This window comes from Microcaecilia unicolor, chromosome 1 (genome assembly GCF_901765095.1).
Source record: "Microcaecilia unicolor chromosome 1, aMicUni1.1, whole genome shotgun sequence".
Taxonomy (NCBI): domain Eukaryota; kingdom Metazoa; phylum Chordata; class Amphibia; order Gymnophiona; family Siphonopidae; genus Microcaecilia; species Microcaecilia unicolor.
In genome coordinates, this window is record NC_044031.1 from 580,123,315 (window position 1) to 580,136,015 (window position 12,701).

Here is a 12,701-nt window from a genome sequence, read left to right on the forward strand (position 1 = left end):
CTGGTAATGCCTAGTCTCCCAAAACCGAGAATGAGACTGGGAGGACAACTTAGACTTATTTTCAGGGTGCCATTGCCCACTGGAATCGCCCAAAATCTTTCACAATTCTGGCCAAGTGATCCCCAAACAGAAGGCCACCCTGAAAGGAAAATTGAGTCAAGCGGTCCTTAGAGGCCAAATCTGCCGCCCAGTGTCATAGCCAGAGCCAGCGACTAGCCACCATCGCCAGTGACATCTCCTTATCCGAAGCCCAGAGATCATACAGCAAATCTGGCAAAAAAAGCCAAGCCCAGCTCCAAAGAAGAATGGGCCATGGAGAAGTCCTCATCTGAAGATGCTCCCTGCACTCAGCTAAGGCAAGCCCAGGCCACAAAGGTACCGCAAACTGAAGCCTGCAAACTGTGCGCTGCCACCTCAAAACAGCTGTTAAGATTTCAACTTGCAATCCTGCGCTTCACCCCCTCAGCAGCCATCAGATACTCACAGTCCAGAGAAACCTGGACAAACAGCCAAGGACACAACCAGGCGCTGTAACAAGATGACCCTATGGCCCAGACGCCCCGCTGTCTCCCACAGCACTCAGCTGTGTCTGCACGGGGAAACCACTGTTTACAGTGTCATCGTCCCCCCCCCCCCCCCCCCCCCCCCCCCAATGCAAGGAGGCAGGAGATCCAAAACCCCAGTAGGAGAGCTCAGCACCAAGGGCAGTAGGGGAGGTAGGGAGGGACCTGGCACTGGGCACCCTCAACCCCGCTTTCACTGACCCAGGGAAGCCCCGGGCAGGAGCCAGCACCAATACAGAACCACACAGGAAAGATCTGTCCACGTGTAAGATAGAGAGAATGCTAAAATGGAAACTGATGCACAGAGTCCTATATAGCAGAGCTCTGGTGTGCTATCTCCACCTGCTGGTGGGTGGACGTAACCCATTCGTCTCTGGATTGATCTGGGAGATGCTATAGAAACGTTCTATAAAGCACAGTTCAGTTCAGTGCTCTCTATCACCACCTGCTGGTAGACGGACGCAAACCACAAGTCTCTGGATTCATCTACTGCTGACACAAAGGAATGAAAAACATTAGAAGGAAAAAGACCTCAGTATTAACCATATATAGAATTTTTTTTTTCTCTTTAAGCAGTAAAAAGAGACATTTGGTGGGGTTTTAAGGGGTTGTATATGTTTAAAGAATTAACCATCCTTGTATGTATTTTGGCACTTACATAGTAACATAGTAAATGACAGCAGATAAAGACCTGTACGGTCCATCCAGTCTGCCCAACAAGATAAACTCACTTATTGCATTGTTAGTGCTTAATAAACCTTCAAAAAAAATAGAAGGCAATTATATAAATTCACATCAATAAGAAGGTGTCAAATGCTCATATATATTAGAGAATACTAACACATAATCACTACCAGATATGTGCATAACTTACGAGACCTTTTGTTCTATATGCTTTTATGACTCTGAAGTTGATTGGTTTGAACCATTACAACCCCATGTTGGGTTTCTTCTTTGGGCCAGTTTACCTTTGGCAAATAAACTTTTAGACACACTTACTCTGTGGTTTGCCTTGGTCAATTGGTACATTCTTTCTTCCAGCCGTGTTGTTGCTTTTTGATTCTCCTTGAGGGAGGTGTGTGGACACCACTTGTTTTACCACATACCCATGAACACTTACGCCAGATACGGACATGAAATAAGTGATTGTGGCTACGCGTTTGTGTGTAAATCGAACTTTATTCACATATTCTATAATGGAATTTATGTACACAAGTGCCCTTACAGAATACTGCTTGGCACCATGATTTTTGGTGCTCATTTTGTGGCGCTCTATTGGTATCCTTTACTGAATTGCCCCCATAGAATTTTAAAGCAATTCAGCCCAAGTTTCCAGTATCATTAGAAGAAGACAACTTGTATGGGAAAATTAGGTTCTTACCTTGGTAATTTTCTTTCCTTTAGTCATAGCAGATGAATCCTTTACGAATGGGTTGTGTCCACCTACCACCAGGGGGAAATAGAGAGCACTGAAAACCATACTGCCTCTTGGCCAGCTAGCTCCATCTGCCTCTCAGTATTTGAAGCTTCCAAAGCAGTGTTACACCGCAAAGTAGAATAACTTGAACTTTGCTCACAGCGAACAAACGCCCCAGAACAGGAGCAATAACACAAAGGAGGGACTAACTCAACCTCCTGTAGTAGAACAGAAATCCTGAAGACTGTTTTCCAACTTCTCCCAATGAGGGAACATATCTACAGGAAATACTGAACTCAAAAGAGCATTAATCAATCACTCAAACAATCAAACAGGGCGGGCTCATGGATTCATCTGCTATGACTAAAGGAAAGAAAATTACCAAGGTAAGAACCTAATTTTCCCTTCCTTGTCATCAAGCAGATGAATCCATTACGAATGGGATGTATCAAAGCAATCCCTAGATAAGGTGGGAACAGGCCACACCACGCGCCAGCACTTGTGCTCCAAAATGTGCGTCCCTCCTGGCAGCCACATCCAGCCTGCAATGTCGGGCAAATGAGAGCTTAGACGCCCATGTCGCTGCACTGCATATCTCTTGAAGAGAGAGTGCTCCAGTTTCAACCCAAGAAGAGGAAATCGCTTTTGTGGAATGTGCCTTAAAGGCTTCAGGCGGAGGCCGGCCAGACAGCAGATATGCTGAAAAAATAGCTTCTTTGAGCCAGCGGGCTATAGTGGCTTTAGACGCTGGAGACCCTCTGCGAGGCCCTGACAACAAAGCAAAAAGGTGATCAGAGGTCCTGAAAGCATTTGACATGCGCAGATATTGCAACAGAGCCCTTCGCACATCTAGAAGGTGCAATTGCCCAAAAGATTCCGGAAACTCCTCTCTAGAAAAGGAGGGCAGGAAAATAGGCTGGCTTAGGTGAAACGCTGAAACCACTTTAGGCAGGAAGGAAGGCGCTGTATGTACCATAACTCCGGAGTCTGAGAATTGCAGAAATGGGTCTCAACAGGACAGCGCCTGGAGCTCAGACACCCATCTCGCCAATGTAATGGCCACCAAAAAGACCGTCTTTAGGGTCACATCCTTCTCTGAAGCTCGCCTAAGCGGCTCGAAGGGCGAACACTGAAGGGCCTTTAAAACTAATCCCAGGTTCCAGGCCGGACACGGAGCCCGCACGGGAGGACGGAGCCGAAGCACCCCTCTAAGAAACCGTGCCACAACCGGATAAGCAGCCAGGGAGAGGTCAGCCACCTTCCCCCGAAAACATGCTAAGGCTGCCACTTGAACACGCAGGGAATTATAGGCCAAGCCTTTTTGTAAACCATCCTGCAAAAAGTCAAGTATCGGCGAGACAGAAGCCCGCATGGGTGTAATCGCTTTAGCAGCACACCAAGCCTCAAACTGGCGCCAAATCTGAGCACAGGCAACGGAAGTGGAACGCTTGCGGGCCTGAAGGAGAGTGGAGATGACCTTTTTGGAATAGCCCTTTGTCTCTCAAATGCGCCCTCTCAATAGCCATGCCGTAAGATCAAAGCGGCAGGCGTCCTCCATGGCTACTAGCCTCTGTGACAACAGGTTCGGTACCAGAGGCAAAGGAAGGGGATCCTCCACCAGCATCCGCCGGAGGTCCGCATACCATGGCCTGGGCCAATCCGGGGCAATGAGAACCACCTCTCCTTGATGAAGCCGAATCCGCAGGAGTACTTGCCCTATCAAGGGCCAAGGAGGGAACACATACAGGAGGCCCTGAGGCCAGGGTTGAGCCAAGGCATCCAACCCCGCCGAGCGAGGATCTCTCCGTCTGCTGTAAAAGCATGGGACTTTGGCATTTGCGCTTGACGCCATAAGATCTGCTACGGGCGTCCCCTATTTGGCACAGATCTGAAGGAACACTTCGTCTGCCAGTTCCCATTCCGCTGGGTCGATTTGATACCTGCTTAGATAATCGGCTTGCACGTTGCTCTGACCTGCAATGTGAGCTGCTGACAGAACCTGCAGATGTAGCTCGGCCCAGTGGCATATCTGAGCAGCCTCTGCGACCAGTGCTTGACACTGAGTGCCGCCTTGTCGATTTATGTAGGCCACCGCTGTCGTGTTGTCTGACAGAACTCTTACAGCTAGTCCCTCCAGGGTCGTGTGAAAGGCCAGAAGCGCCTGGAATATCGCTTTTAACTCCAAGCGATTAATGGACCACTCCGACTCCTCGGATGTCGAGAGACCCTGGGCATGCCTTCCCTGGCAATGTGCTCCCCAGACCTTCAGGCTGGCATCTGTTACCACCAGGCACCAATCGGGGAGCACTAGCAGCATTCCTCGCCACAGCATACTGTCTGAGAGCCACCACTCCATACTGAGTCGGGCCGCAGGGAGCCATGTGAGTCTGCGCTGGTAATCCTGAGAAACTGGAGACCCATCGTTGAAGCAGGGAACACTGCAGAGGTCTCAGGTGCGCTCTCGCCCATGGCACCACTTCGAAGGTGGCCGTCATCGACCCCGACAGCTGGACTATGTCCCAAGCTCGTGGACGAGGTATCTTCAGGAGCAGACGGACCTGGTTCTGAAGTTTGCACCGCTTTTGTTTGGGTAGAAAGACAAACCCCGAGGCTGTGTCGAACCGGACCCCCAAATATTCTAGAGATTGAGAGGGGGGTCAGGTGACTTTTGGGTATATTGACGACCCAGCCCAGAGATTGAAGTACTGAGACCACTCTGGCTGTTACATGATGACTCTCTTCTACAGAGTCCGCTCTGATGAGCCAGTCGTCAAGGTACGGGTGAACCCGGATACCCTCTCGCCTGAGAAAGGCAGCTACTACCACCATTACCTTGGAAAAGGTTCGGAGAGCTGTGGTGAGGCCAAAAGGCAAGGCCTGAAACTGGAAACGTTTTCCAAACACCGCAAACCGGAGAAACCGTTGGTGCGGGGGCTAAATAGGAATGTGCAAGTAGGCTTCTTCCAGGTCCAGAGACATGAGAAACTCTCCTGGCTAAACCGCCGCAATGACAGAGCGCAGAGTTTCCATGCGAAAATGCCGCACTCTCAGTGACTTGTTGACTTCCTTTAAGTCGAGTATGGGCCGAAAAGATCCTCCTTTTCGCAGCACCACAAAGTAAATAGAGTAACGGCCGTAGCCGAGCTCGGCAGGAGGCACAGGGACCACCACCCTGAGGTGCAACAAGCCTTGCAAGGTCTCCTCTACAGCCACCCGTTTGACGGCAGAGCCGCATCGGGACTCCACAAACACGTCTCTCACCGAGGCATTGAATTCTAATCTGTAGCCATCTCTGATCAGGTCCAAAACCCACTGATCTGAAGTAATCTTGACCCATTCCTTGAGAAAGAGGGAAAGACGTCCTTCAACTGCAGGAATCGAGGAGTGGGCCGGCGCACCATCATTGAGAGGGTCACCCATGAACTCCAGGCTTTGAGCCGGCCGCTTCAGAACGTTTGTCTGAGCGAAAGGAGTTCCTCTGCTGAAAGCGGGCACATGAAGTAAACAGCAGAACGCCTCGGGCGGTACCTTCGAGCTTCACGGAAGCGAGGTCTGGAAGAGGAGGGAACCGCCTAACCCTTGGAAGAAGGCTGCGGCCTATCATTGGGTAAGCGCTGGGGTTTAGCATCCCCCAGGCCTTTATCAATTTTCTCCAACTCCTCATCAAATAGCAGAAGTCCCTGGAAGGGCAACTTCACCAACCTTTGCTTAGAGGCCATGTCAGCTACCCAATGCCGTAGCCATAGAAGGCGGTAAGCGGCCACCTCCACAGCCATCTGTTTAGCCGAAGCTCTGACCAGATCATAGAGGGCGTCAGCCAAAAATGACAAGGCTGACTCCATCTGCGGTGCCACCTCCGTAAGGGGCTCCGCTCCATCTCCGGGCTGTTCCACTGCCTGTTGCAACCAAGCGAGGCAGGCTCAAGCAGCATAACAACTGCACACAGATGCCCGTAAGGCTAGGCCTGAAATCTCAAAGGACCGCTTCATTTCTGATTCCAGACACCGATCCTGCATGTCCTTCAGGGAGGGTAGTCTTCTTCGTCACAGCCGTGACTAGGGCATCCACTTTAGGCATGGCCAAGCATGCCAAGTGCTCCTCACTAAGAGGGTATAAGTGCCCCCATTGCCCTGGCAACTTTCAAAGGCTCCTCAGGGTCAGCCCATTGAGCCGAAATAAGCTCTTGGATGGAGTCATGCAAAGGAAAGGCTCGAGCATCTTCAATAGAGAGTGCCTGCAGGGCATCAGAAATAAGCGCTGGCAGCTCCTCGCGGTGGAAAATCCTAACCGCAGTGGGATCATCTGGATCCAGTGGCAATCCTACACCTTCCTCTGGCTCTTCGGACCACGAAGGCCTGCCAGACCCCTCAGAATCCCCACAGCCCGACCACGAGGGGGGAAGGGGGTGCGCCACATTCTGAAGGAGAATTGACCCTTCTGCGCTTGTCTTGCGGCCAGCTGTCTGGGGGGGAAAAAAACGCACGATGGCAATCCCAGGCCAGTCTCCACCGGAGGGGAACCAGGTATCAACGCAGAGTCAGACATCTGCGGCAGAGCTCTTTTTAACATGAACGCTTTATGTAAAAGCAACACAAACTCAGAGGAGAAAGGCTCACCCTGGCCTCCCAGTTTCAATCCGGGGTAAGCAGCTCCTCTGGTAGCCTCCATCCGAGGCTCCCCTCCAGCCTCAGACCTCTCCGCACCTGCGAGGGTTGAGCCATGCGGCGCATCCAAGATGGCACCCGCTGCCAACTCCACCGAGCGGGAAGAAACATCGCTTGCCATGCTCGGGCCGGCCTTGACGTCTGAAGAGCACGATTTATAGAGTCCCGCTGCGGATCTGCGCTTGCCACAACATGAACAGCGCTTAACAAGCTCCGTAGCCATCGCCGAAAATGGCGGAAAATTCAAAATGGCGAATTTGCGCCAAAAAACGTCCCGATCGTGGGCCCTCCATGGAGGACACCAGACCGAGTCCCAGAGCTCCGGTCACGCTGCAGAGACAGAAGAAAGCCTCAGAATCGCAGTGCTAAAAAGCGTGTCGCGGTTTTTTTTTTAAACGCTGTGAGGAAAGTTAGAGGCAACAGCTACAGAGGCACTCCGGAGGTTCAGGAGGGTGGGAAAGGCAGGGAAAGGACGAACCAATGTGCCAGCATCCACATCGGGGGCCGGGTAAGGCAGGGAAAGGGCTAACCTATGTGCCTTTAAAGTGGGCACCACCAGCCACAACATTCCTGCTACAACTGGCAAAAGCACAGGAGCCACCCCAGGCAGATTTCTGAAGGAGCTGAATAAGCTGCGTCCAACCTTGCTGGGGAGATAGAGAATACTGGGAGGCAGATGGAGCTAGCTGGCCAAGAGGCACTATGGTTTTCAGTGCTCTCTATCTCCCCCTGCTGGTAGGTGGACACAACCCATTCGTAATGGATTCATCTGCTTGATGACAAGGAAGTTAATGTTTCTCTAAATATAACCCATGATACAATCTTTGGGCTAAACAGCCTACATAGGGCATGTGTCCTCTTGAAAAGACATTTGGGTTGTCTGTCTACTACTATTGCAAGATAAGTACTGTTTTTGAATGAATCAAATTAACTTATTACTTGGAGATTTTTGAGACTAGTGATTTAATACCACCATAAACTTAAAACTCCTTTTGCTTATGGTTAATTTCAAAGGGGTCAATATTCAAAGCAATTGAACTGCCAGAAATGGCTCCTGGCTGGTTAAATCACTAGTTTGGGGCCAACCGCTAATTTTCAGCAGCACTAAACCACTTAGCGCCAAACTGAAACTGGCAACTATGTGGGCAGAGTCAGTACTTGGCCGGTTAATTGCCGATATTCACCACTTAACCAGCCAGGTTAACCACATAAATAGGACCACACAAAAGTCAGTCCTATCTTTATGAGGTAACCCACAGAAAATTAAGTGCTGAATATCGCACTTAACCAGCTTTGAAAACCTGGAAATTCAATGCCAGTGCTTAGGCCTGGCCCCAGCATTGAATTTCCAGGTTTAATGTGGGTAACATAGAGGCATATTTTCAAAGCACTTAGGCTTACAAAGTTCCATAGTAACCTATGGAACTTTGTAAGTCTAAGTGCTTTGAAAATGAGCCCCATAGTAACATAGATGACGGCAGAAAAAGACCTGCATGGTCCATCCAGTCTGCCCAACAAGATAAACTCATATGTGTATACCTTACCTTGATTTGTACCTGCCTTTTTCAGGGCACAGACCGTACAAGTCTGCCCAGCAGTATTTCCTGCCTCCCAACCACCAGTCCCGCCTCCCATCTCCGGCTCTGGCACAGACCGTATAAGTCTGCCCTCCACTATCCTCGCCTCCCAACTATTGGAGCAGTCTCATGTGTGATCTTGACCAAGTACTATCTACAAAACGTCCAAAGGGCTCAAAGAGTTCACATCAGATGCTTTATTCAAAGTATAACAGACTCAAAACAAAATCATGTATCTAAAAGAGATCACCACAAAAGACGAATATTGAGTTTAAAATATAAATCAAATATAAAATAGCATATTAAAACATCTAGCAATAAAGCAAAATGATAAAAATATAAAACAAACATAAAATAGCATATTAAAACATCTAGCAATAAAGCAAAATGATAAAAATATAAAACATTATGGTTACAAGAGCCTACATTTATGGAAATGTCTTATGTGACGACTTATATTTTAAACTCAATATTCATGTCTTATACGGTGATCTCTTTTAGATACATTGTTTTATATTATACACATATACACACATACCATGGATGTCTCTACTTGTTCTATACACATATATGAATCTTGATAACAGTTTATTTCTTTTGTATTTTTTGGTATTATGCAATTTTTTAGTGGTCACCAAAACGCTGATCACTGCTGGCTGAATATTGGGCCCTAAGTCTTTTTCCTCTTAAAAATTTAAAAATATTTTCTGTACATTAAGAACAGAGGTTCAATGCATTATACATTTGTTCCAGTTATAATCAGATTCTTGAAGATTATATAGTGGAGACTTACAGTTTTGACCTTCAATCTTTAACTGAATGTAAGAGTAGTAAGTTTTAAAGAACAAACGAAACAGCCCCCCCCCCCCCCCCCCCCCAATCATATTTTCAAGCATCTATCTACATGCTGTTTTTCAATTTGGTTATATTTATTGTCTGGTTATTCTCTCTCTTTGCTTCCTCCATGTTTGTCTATCTACTTATGCCTTCTTTACAATCTTCTCATTTTTCTCTTTTTTATTCTCTTTGCTAGCCTCTCATCCAGTGCTTTTTCTCTCTCCCTATCCTGCTGATATTAAAATGAGGGCTTTCCCAACCTGTCCTGGTGACCCCCACAGCTAGGAAATAGGTAAAAGTTGGATTTGCCTGATTCGCTGCATTCCACCTTAAAAAGAGCCATCTTATGGGAGAAATGGAGGCCACAGCTTTTACCCATAGTAACATAGTAGATGACGGCAGATAAAGACTGAACTGTCCATCCAGTCTGCCCAACAAGATAAACTCATAGCATAAAGTATGATGAGTAAGATCAAGTATATTTATGTAGTATCCATCTTAGGAGAGCCAGATCTGATGCATTCCACATTAAAGGAGCTGAATAAGATCCACCTTTTACCCATCTTAGGGCAGCTCCTTTAATGTGGAATGCATCAGATCCAGTGCATCCAACTAAGGTAAAAGCCGGATCCTCTGAATCTCAAAAGCTGAAGGTCATGCAGCTCCTTCAATGTTGAATGCCATTGGATCCAGTACTACTAAGTTGGATAAAAGCCAGATCTTGCAGATCTGAGAGTTCTTTTTAAGATGGAATGCATTATATCCAGCAGATCTGGCTTTGAAGCCACTTGCACGCTACTAAGATGGTTAGGCGGATGGCTTGACTAAGATGGGTAAAAGTCATATCCTCTAGCTCTCTCAGAAGTTGCAGGTCCAATGGCTCTTTTAAGTGGAAAGTATTTGAGATCTTAGTTTTATCTATTTCCCACAGCTAGTTAGAGTTTGATGACACCCAACTAGATGGAGGTCACTGCTCCACAGCCCAACTCATCTTTCTTTCTGCTCCATTCTGTCTTTCCATATTTCTCCTTCTAGTTCTTCACTAGTTCATGGGGTGCTTCATCCAACTTTAACTCCCCAACCCAGCTGATTGCTTCTATTCTTCCTCTCTCTCCCCCTTTCTTCCATCTCACTTACTCCTTTTCTCTTTTCAGCCGGTTCCCATTTTACCCCTTCCCACAGTAATCTCTTCTGCACTGCAGCTCCCAGTATCCTTCATTCAGATAAGTAACTTTAAATTGAACAAGGAGCAGCAGGCTCTGTTACCCTGTTGCAGCACTAAAGACGCTGAACCGCACCATGCGTAAAACATAGGCCACTGAAACTTATTCAGTTACATAGTAGGACACGGGGGAAGAAAGAGGATGGGGCGGAAACCTGGAAAGAGGTGGGGGGACAACATTAAACGCAACAGTTAGGGGTTAACAAAGTAACGAAAAGAAGGAGCGACGATGACTGATTAAAAGAGAGTAAATGGGGGTAAACTGGGGGTTCAACGGTTGGAATAAATTCAAGAGTAGCACTGAGCGGGTCTAAATCAGGAAGAGAGGAGCGTTAGTGTGGATTTGTGAGGTAAAGAGCAGTGTAGTAGCCCTGAGGCTAACGGAAGACGAGAAGGAAGGCACTTGGCAGGGGTACTTGAGGTGAGAGCTGCCACAACACAAAGTAAGATCAGAGCGACGCCAGGTGGCAAGCAGGAGGACGACGAGAGGGCAACCTTACCTGAGTGGCTAGTAAAAGGCCGTCCGGCCCTGCTTTAAAAAATTTAAGAAGCCACGTCTAGGAAGAGCATCAGCCACGCCAAGAAACTTAACTCGGCACCACCCGCACAGCCGGCTACACCGCCGAACCGCCAAGCAGACAAAGGATGGGAAGGGTGGAGCGGCACCGGCGGGCCGGGACCCCCACCGCTTCCCTTCCAGCCTCCGTGCTGAAGCTGGAAACCCCGGGGAACGTACTTTATCCCTAGGCTACACCCTCTTGAACAGACCGAACAGCTGCCAAACGCTTACTGAAAAGCTGGTAATCCCAATAAAGCTAAAGGCTCGGCCGACATGTACCTTGAAGTGCTCGGAGCCGTCCTCCCATCACTGCCCAGCCGCCATCTTGCATTTCCAAACTGCACTTTTTTTCGTGAAGGGGGAGGGGAAAGGTTTGTATACGAACTGTGAACTTTGAACCTAGCTGTTAACGTTTACTCACAAAACCACATCGCTTTGCTCTTTTGTATTTGGATTTTTTTTTCAACGTATATCGCACAAAAGTGAAGAAAAATATGCCCTCAAATGCAGGGACTGGGGGAGGGGAAGGGGGGGGGGGCAAGCAAGGGCCCGCTGCGTGCCAGGAGATACGGGAAAGCGGGCCTGAGTCAGTCTGTTAAACTACCAAACAAAGACACACCGAGTCCTGCTCCTAGACATCACAAACGCACAGCTCCCCTCATCCGCTCCTTAACCGGACCGGCCACTCTCTGCACACAAGCGAGACTTGGGCCGGCCTCGGATAGGGGGGGCAGTGGCCTCTCAGCAGAAGCACACGAGGATGAATGGATTGATTTGTATAAAGCGTGGTTTCGCCCATATAAAGGGCTGCGACAGTAGGGAAGTCAAATGCAAGGAAATTTTCCTTCACCAGTTGCTACTTGCTTCTCTGTGGACTTTCGGCTACGCACCGCCACAGTGCTCGAGTTCTATAATGTGACAGGGAGTACAATAGTGTTACTTAAGGCCGAATCAGCATTAGATAATGGCACGGGGATGGGGACAAACTTTGTCCCCCTGTCATTTTCTTCTTTGAAGCCTGTTAATGAACTGGACTGTTATTTATGTTTAAGTGATCCCTACAAAGATATTTTGATTTTTTGGAAAAACAAGCAAACGTACTGGCCACAACTATCCTGTAGATCCTGCTACCAGCACATCTTCTAAGAAGACAACTTCTATTCCAGGAAGGACTGTAGAAGACAGGAGAGCTATATTGAATTCTCAGATTGTTGATTTCTTATTTATCCACAGATTAAAAAATAACTACTTTATAGGGCATATTTTTCCCCTCAAGGTCATAGAGAACAGGTTGTACTTTATAGCCCTAGACATTTTTAACAGTGTGAATTAGGATTCCTTAGTGCAGTAACATAGTAGATGACGGCAGAAAAAGACCTGCATGGTCCATCTAGTCTGCCCAAGATAAACTCATATCTTGAATTTGTACCTGTCTTTTTCAGGGCATAGACCGTATAAGTCTGCCCAGCAGTATTTCCGTCTCCCATCACCGGCTCTGGTACAGACCGTATAAGTCTGCCCTCCCCTATCCAAGCCTCCCAACCACCAACCCCTCTTCCTCCCACCTGCTCCGCCACCCAATTTCAGTAGAAATTACCTGTTGTTGGAAGGGTAGAGGGTGGTGGGAAGAAGGGTTATATAGCTGCTTATCTATGTAATAATTTGCACCTCCAACATTCTGAAGCTGACTCCATGGCAGTGAAGCCATGAGTAGTCATAGGGTTCGTATTCATCCCGTGACCGTCCTCTAGGGAACTCTGTATAGTTGCCAGGGAAAGAAATGTGACATCAGAAGGAGAAGGGACCAACCACAGGCCTCGCACTCGCTCTCAGTGCCCCACCCTCAGAGGGGGCACTGTAAG

General features: G+C 48.1%; 1 protein-coding gene across 4 annotated transcripts in view; it reads right to left on the reverse strand.

The window, feature by feature from the left end:
- ZHX1 (zinc fingers and homeoboxes 1) overlaps positions 1-11,248 on the reverse strand; it is a 137,644-nt gene extending 126,396 nt beyond the window's left edge. For all 4 annotated transcript variants that reach the window (XR_003943796.1, XM_030218713.1, XM_030218704.1 and 1 more), the window contains exon 1: positions 11,119-11,248. The gene's annotated coding sequence lies outside the window, so the exon portion shown is untranslated. The remainder of the gene's footprint in view (positions 1-11,118) is intronic.
- Positions 11,249-12,701: the final 1,453 nt, after the last annotated feature.